We start from the raw sequence: 7,655 nt of genomic DNA, 5'->3' as shown, positions 1-7,655 counted from the left end.
CCTTGCTGAACTTCTTTGGAAGAACCTGATAAACAGTTGTTGTAGATCTTGAAACATATATATCAGATACCCAGATTGTTTTTTTTTTAAAACCGAGGCAAAAGATTTGTCTCATATATTAATTAAGAGTGAACAGAGCTTGAATTACACGAGTCGAAGACAAAAAAAAATGTTACTCTCCCCGTCTGCCGGCACAATAGTACCCAGCTTCTTGGCCCGGCAGTAACCCAAAGAATGGCCTCACACTAGATGTTGTTGAGCAATATTGGAGGAGGGGTGCTCTTCTGTCAGAAGACCCGGGTGTTCCTCTCGTTCCAAATGGTCCAACGAATGAGCATTGTGAGGGAGGCCATGACTTTTCTGTTGGGTGTCCTCCTGCTTGATTGGTTTACCCACCATTCCTTAATAGAATCCTCGAGGTGCCATGTCGGTGTGTCAAGGTTTTCTAGATTAAGCCACTCGTTGACTAAATTCCAAAGGCGTAGGGTGAAGCGACACTTGACGAAAAGGTGCAGCCCGTACTCTTGTTCCCTTTTGCAGAGGGGGCATAGGTGAAAGTTCGGCCACCCACATCGAGCCAACCTATCGGCGGTTCAAATCCTATCTTGTATGGCTAGCCAGGCGAAGAACTCATATTCATATGATAAGTTGATACATGTTGCCTACGTAGATGCTATCCCTGAAAAAGACATACCAGGTTGAGGTGGTTGTGGAAGGATAGAAGTCAAATAATTTTACTGTCCCAGCTTTATGTATTAATTATTTTGCACATTCGTTGAATTTTACTGCATGTACAGGTACGATGTTGCTTTGGCAACGAATGCACTAGGAGCCAAATATGGATCCGAATTTGCACAGAAGTGTCCCAATCTGAAATTGTTGCTTCATGTTTCTACTGGTACGCGTGTTTATTTATACATGCCCTTTTTTGTTGGGGAAAAGATGAGTGTATATATGTTTAGCCAACTATAATGGCGATCTCCTTTTTTGTCCGTTAGCTTTTGTAACTAGTACTCAAGTTTACTGGAGAAAGCACTCAAGATGGGTGAATCACTACAGCCTGGTTACCACTTGGACATTGAAGCTGAGTTGCAGTTGGTTGAGAAGGTCAAGACTGAACTCACAGCGTCTAAGAGTGGTAGTTCAGACCAATCATCGGAGAAGACAGCCATGAAAGAACTTGGCTTAAAGAGGTCTGACCACTCTACATGTGCTATTTCCTTTATTTTAATAATATATATGATGTTCTGGACTTCGGGATGTTATTCCACGTGCAATTATATTAGAGCTATCTTGGTAAAAGGAATTCCGGCAAACAATTTCATTGAAAAATCTGACATACCATTTTCACATGACCAATGTAAATATTTTTTTATGTGTTAGTACTCAAAGATACAGTCATCTAAATACACTTGTTTTAAACATCTTATATTTCTGATGGGTGACTATATTACTATATTTAGGGAGACCAGATAATAAAATATTAATCAAATCACTGAGATATTTAGGTCATTACTAAGGTAGTTATCATATCAAACGCTGCCACCTTTAGACATCTCGTTTGGACCATTATAGATCATGGCCCGTGCCATCTAGAGAGGTGGTTGATTTATTATGCCACATATCATACGTTTAAAATGGTTGGTCCAAGGTGAAGGGGCACTGGTAAAAAAAAGGGTCAAATGTGCGACACATTAGTCCCGGTTTGTAACAAAACCGGCACTAATGTGTCCATTAGTGCTGGTTCCAACGGCTAGGCGGGAGGAGCTCTTTAGTACCGGTTCGTGGCGAACCTTTAACACCGGTTCGTGCCACGAACCGGTACTAATGAGAGTGGTGGCAGGATGTTGTCAGAGTGGGGACCCTCCAGCACCTTTACTACCGGTTCGTGCCACGAACCGGTACTAAAGGTCGTCCTATATAAACCCTTCGTCCATCAGCACTCTGTTCTTCCCCCTTTCCCCTCTCCCTCTCCTCTGTTCTTCCCTTCATCCTCTCGAGTTCATCACAAAATTTGCCTCAAATTTGTCAAGATTTGCAGGCCGCCATCCATTCAAATGATCACAAAGGTTAGCAACTTTGTCCTTTCATCTCTCATTGCTAGATTAGCTCTTGCATTGGTTTATATAGTGATTAATTATGGGTTTTAGTAATTTGAGAGGAATTATATGTGGTAGTATTTGATTTATATGCAAATTGAGGTCAAAATAACACTTAGTTTGCATATGTAGGTGTGGTTTACTTAGTGCCTTCTAAATCTCCGTCGTAACCACCGTCGATCGCCCGCACCGTCCCGTCGCCGGCACCACCTTGTGGTGAGCCTCTTGTTCATGAAATTTTATATAAAAATTGATGTGTGTGTGATTTGGATATATAGTTACTCGTATAATTATCTTACCCGTACGTTGTTTGTTATACATAGTGCCATGGTTTTGATATTCGTCCCCGTCGGCCCTCGCCCTTGTTATGATTCGGATGTGGTATATTCTTTTTTAAAACTATTTGTTGCATTTCGTGTTTATGACAAATTATGCCCATCAAGCTGACATAGATATTTGTATGTAGGAGGTAGTTGAACCGGAAATTCCAACCGACCCTATCATCGAGAGATTAAATTTAGTTGAAAGAGAAAACGAGGATTTGAAAGAAAAATTGAAAAGCATTGAATAGCACCGTCCCATCCATGCCGAGAAGCAGCTTGGGTTCCACCCCGGGCGACGCATTGCTGGATAGCTACCCAGTGGATGACATCATGGAGAACACTAACTGCGAGCTACACTTCAAAATGAAGAACATATCCATGAAGGTGGCGGACGTCGTTGCTTTTACAAATCCCCCCGAGGCAACCTTCCATTGCATCCTGATTCCAGCGGGCTATGCTCGTGTCTTGGTTGATGAGGTGGTGGGCCAATATTCGAGGCTAAAGCTTGACATTCCTGGAGGTGACGAGGAGCACACACTGGGAGAGGCCAACCATCGTATCATCCTATGGAGAAAGGATTGCATCATCTTTCGAAGGCCACCGACACCGCGTCATCTGACTCCTCGTCAAAGTCCGCCACCGAGTCAGCAGACTCTCGCTCCTCCAAGTCCACCAACGCGTCAGGCCACTCCTCCTCCAAGTCCGGCACAGCTTCAGGCCACTCCTCCTCCTCCAAGTCCGACAAAGTGTCAGGCCACTCCTCCTCCAAGTCCGGCACAGCTTCAGGCCACTCCTCCTCCTCCAACTCAGCCGCGTTAGCCGTCTTCGCCGCCTCAGCAATCACGGAAGAGAGCCGCCTCAGCTATGGTGCGTAGCGGTACAAGTCGAGGTAGTACTGGAGGTATAGGCGGAGGCAAGCGATTTCAATATGGTCCAAGCAGCCTCGCGCCTCTTCCGCAGAGGCCTTACGACAAGTCCGAGGAGGAAAACGCAGCCATATCGAAGGCCGAGGTGGAAGCCCATTTTGCACCGAAACCGCCACCGCCGCCAAGGGAGAAAGTGCCTGAGGAAAAGATTGACCACTTCATTCGTATGGCTAGAGCACCAGCTCCCAAGCCTGTTGACACAGACTATGAGCGCCATCTCAGGAAGTTAAATCGAGCACGTCTACAGAAAGAGGCGAGCTCGAGCTCGAGCAAATCAGCCGGCAAAAGGAGCGGTAAAACCGTTCCCTAGCTGGGAGAACAGGCGGCGTAATCAATCCCCCCACTTGTTGTGCCAACAACACATGAGAGTACGCGCGCCCAATATTATTGTGGGCAAACCGTTAACGTTCCCGGGCTGGGCGATGTGGTAATAACCGAGGAGCATATTAAGCAGGCTAAAAGGCTCATGATCACTGTTGGACAACTCCTTGATATCGAGCCCATGTCTCTGATTAGAGAGGAGGAAATAAAACGGAAATATGTTCGGGGCCAACCTTTGGTCGAGCCAGACGAGGTCAAGAAGCTCCCAACGAGAATGTATGAATTGCATCAATGGTACATGGACATTACCAAGATTTCCAATCGAGAGTCCCTCATGGTGAATGTCAAGAACGATCATTACTACCATGAGAAAGTTGTGTCCGTTCAGTATTCAGAACTATTTCAGTTATACAATCAAGACGCACTCGACAAATCTATCGTCAGTTGCTATTGTCTGTAAGTGATTTCTTTCTGTAATTTAAGTCTCAAGCTAGCTGTAGTGATCATTTTGATCAATCATTACCTGTAATTATCCTCACTATATTCTTTTCTGTGGTATTATGCAGAATGAAGATTTATGAAATGAAAAAAGGTGGACGCTATGACATTGGGTTCATTCACCCAAATACCATTAATGAATACACATGGAAATTAGATCCATATTATGAAAAAAGTGTAGAGGAAAGCATGCTAGAGTTCTTCAAGTGCCTCAATACCAATGAAGATATACTACTTCCTTACAACTTCGAGTGAGTCACATTGTCTTGTACTACAAATTCTGTTTTTGCCTACTAGCTACCTACATGTTTTTGCTTACATATGCCCACTTAATTAAGACATGCAAACGTGTGTGCATGCAGATTTCACTGGATCTTGTTAATCATTAAAGTTGATGAAGGAATAGTTGAAATACTAGACTCACTACTTAAAATAGCAAGTGACTACACCATCGTGAAGGGGATAGTCAACAGGTAATTTCAATCATTATTAACTATATCTCGGCCTCGTCATTTCCTGATAACAACTATTTAATAATCCATTTATTCATTTTCTTTGTCGGCGGGCAGGGCTTGGGCAAAGTTCATCAGCGTCACTCCAGGCCAATGGAAACGAAATCTGAAATGGTATCGACCCAAGGTAAGTAATTAAGTAGTACTAGCTAGCTGCCATCTCTTTAATTATCATGCTTGATTAATTATTATCTGATCAAATTCCATTCTCGTAAAGGCCCTGAAGCAGGCGCCGGGGAATAATCTGTGTGCATACTACGTTTGCGAGAACATTCGCATGATGGCGTCCGAAAGGAGCAGATCTCAAAGACAGGAGTGGGTACGTTTGTCAGAACACTATTCACAATTTTTACACCATTATTAATATCTAGTCACACAACTAATACACATGCATATTGATCTCCTTCTTAACAGTTCAAAGAGGTGCGGGAGCAGCTCCTAGAAGAGGACCGCATAGAAGCAATTCAAGAGGAAATAGCGGGATTTTTGCTCGACCAGGTCATGGATCCCAAAGGAGAATACTTTTACCCGCTACCGCCCCCATGAACCACTTCCAATTGTTATCGTGCTCCGAAGGAACCAATTAGGCTAATACCACTGGCTCCGAAGGCACCAATTAGCAGAAATTGTATATAGCTACCTAATTGTATACATATATACATGTGTGTATATATATGATCGGTTCTACTAGAAATTCTATTTATATATATGCATAATGTGTACAATATGTAGCATCATAAAATACGAGCAAACAAAAAAGAATTAAATGGAAAACACAAAATTAAATGAAAAGGAAATCATAAACCCAAAATCCTCCAACCTTTTAATACCGGTTGGTGTCACCAACCGGTACTAAAGGGCTCCCTGCCCCCGGAGCTGGCTCGTGCCACGTGGTTGCCCTTTAGCACCGGTTCGTGTTGAACTGGTACTAAAGGGGGAGGGGACCTTTAGTGCCCACACTTTAGTGCCGGTTACCGAACCGGGACTAAAGGGCCTTACGAACCGGTGCTATTGCCCGGTTCTGCACTAGTGAGGCCTTATAGGATCCCCGTAGATTTATGGCATAAATAAGCTATATATATGTTTAACAAATTAAAGCTAACTTATAACAATCACTAAATTTTGTATAACAGTAGACAAAATTTACCTAGTGAGGATTTTTGTCTCCTGGGCTCCAAGGAGGCCGAAATTTTCAAAAAATCAAAAATCAAATTTTAAGTTTCAAAAAATTCTGAAAATATATACACACGAACATAGATATGTATACAACGTGTGTCTATAGTTTCATGATGAAATACATTACTATGTGAGCTGCACAAAAGAATCACGTATTTTCATAGTGTATAGTACATGTGCTAGAAATGCATGGATTTTTTTTGTAGCTCACATAAAAATGTATTTCATCATGAAACTTTACAGACAGTATAAGTCCATATGTATGTGTGTAGGTTTTTCCATGATATTTTGAAACTTCAAATTTAGATTTTTGAAATTTTCAAAATCAAGGCTCCAATTTACCCATGAACTACTCTGGATAGTGTGTGCTCTTTTACAAAATATTGACAAAAAATATAGGAAATTAGGAATCTAATATAAATCAAAAGTCCGATGTAGATATGTCTTAGCTTTATCTTTTATATTTGCGCTCAGACAACATTAATCATTTGCGAGTGGAAAGTGCTTGATGTATGACAAATCAGCTTGACAGTACCTAAACTTGTTCATAAATTGATGAAGGGCTTGCCATTTTGGATGGCCAAACGTATATACATTTACCAAGGCTATGGGTGAGATGTTCCTTGAGCAGCATAGGGGAGACCTTCCTGTCGTCATTATTCGACCTACCATGGTAACCAGCACTTTCCAAGATCCATTTCCAGGCTGGATAGAAGGGGCGAGGTATGCTCAAGATCTATTCTTTTTATCAATTTTTATGTCAATGGTGTGATATTAATTTTTTCCATAGAAGTATTATAATACATATATACTCTAGCTTGACATCCCGCAATAACAAACTGAGTTTTGCTACAATTGTTTCCTCCAGGACAATTGATGCTATGATTGTCGACTACACTGAGCAAGCATTCCCATGTTTCGTAGGTGATCGCCAAGACACAATGGATGCTGTGAGTAATACATATATAATAGCTATTAGGGATGTAGACAGATTAATAGAGTAACCTGATTAAGTGGATTGCATTCTTAAACTTGAAAGCTACTAATAATCTGTATTTATAGGTTCCTGCGGACATGGTGGTAAATGCAACGCTGGTAGCCATGGCTGTTCACTTGAATGAGAAAGGACAAGTCATTTACAACGTCTGCTCAGCACTCCAAAACCCATTGACGGGTTATGTCTTAGAAGACGCATGTTGGGATTACTTCTCCATATATCCTCGTGTACAGAATGGGAAACCCCTCAAAAATAAAAGGCCGTACGTGTTTAAGACATTCACTTTATTCCGCACATATCTGATACTGGTGTATAAGCTGCCACTTGAAGTACATGATCATATGTTTCATAATTCATATATACACATGCCAATATTTTGTTTGTATTATGAAGGGAGTCATACTTTCTATCATATCTTTATTTCCCATCAAACATATGTTACATGCCGTGAGCCTGTTATTCTGTGGGTTGTTTTCACAATATTACAATAAGCAAAACCGAAGATACAATTTCTTAATGCTCTTGCACTAGTAGAAAAATGACCTAATGTGAGACACATTAGTCCCGGTTTGATTTTGATCCGGTACTAATGGTATCATTAATGCCGGTTCGAGCGACTATGCATTAATGCCGGTTCGTGTTGAACCTTTAGTACCGGTTCATGCCATGAACCGGTACTAAAGGGGTGGTGGCAGGCTGGCGTCAGGCCGGGGCCCCACGATCACCTTTAGTACCGGTTCGTGGCACAAACCGGTACTAAAGGGCAATCCTTTAGTACCGGTTCGTGCCACGAACCGGGACTA

At 42.1% G+C, this 7,655-nt stretch overlaps 1 pseudogene; it reads left to right on the top strand.

Annotated features, from left to right (window-relative positions):
• The window catches only part of LOC119289303, a 12,947-nt pseudogene that overhangs the window by 2,993 nt on the left and 2,299 nt on the right, over positions 1 to 7,655 (top strand).

This window comes from Triticum dicoccoides, chromosome 4A (assembly GCF_002162155.2).
Source record: "Triticum dicoccoides isolate Atlit2015 ecotype Zavitan chromosome 4A, WEW_v2.0, whole genome shotgun sequence".
Classification (NCBI taxonomy): domain Eukaryota; kingdom Viridiplantae; phylum Streptophyta; class Magnoliopsida; order Poales; family Poaceae; genus Triticum; species Triticum dicoccoides.
The sequence above is the reverse complement of the archived record's forward strand: the minus strand, read 5'-3'. Positions and strand labels throughout refer to the sequence as shown.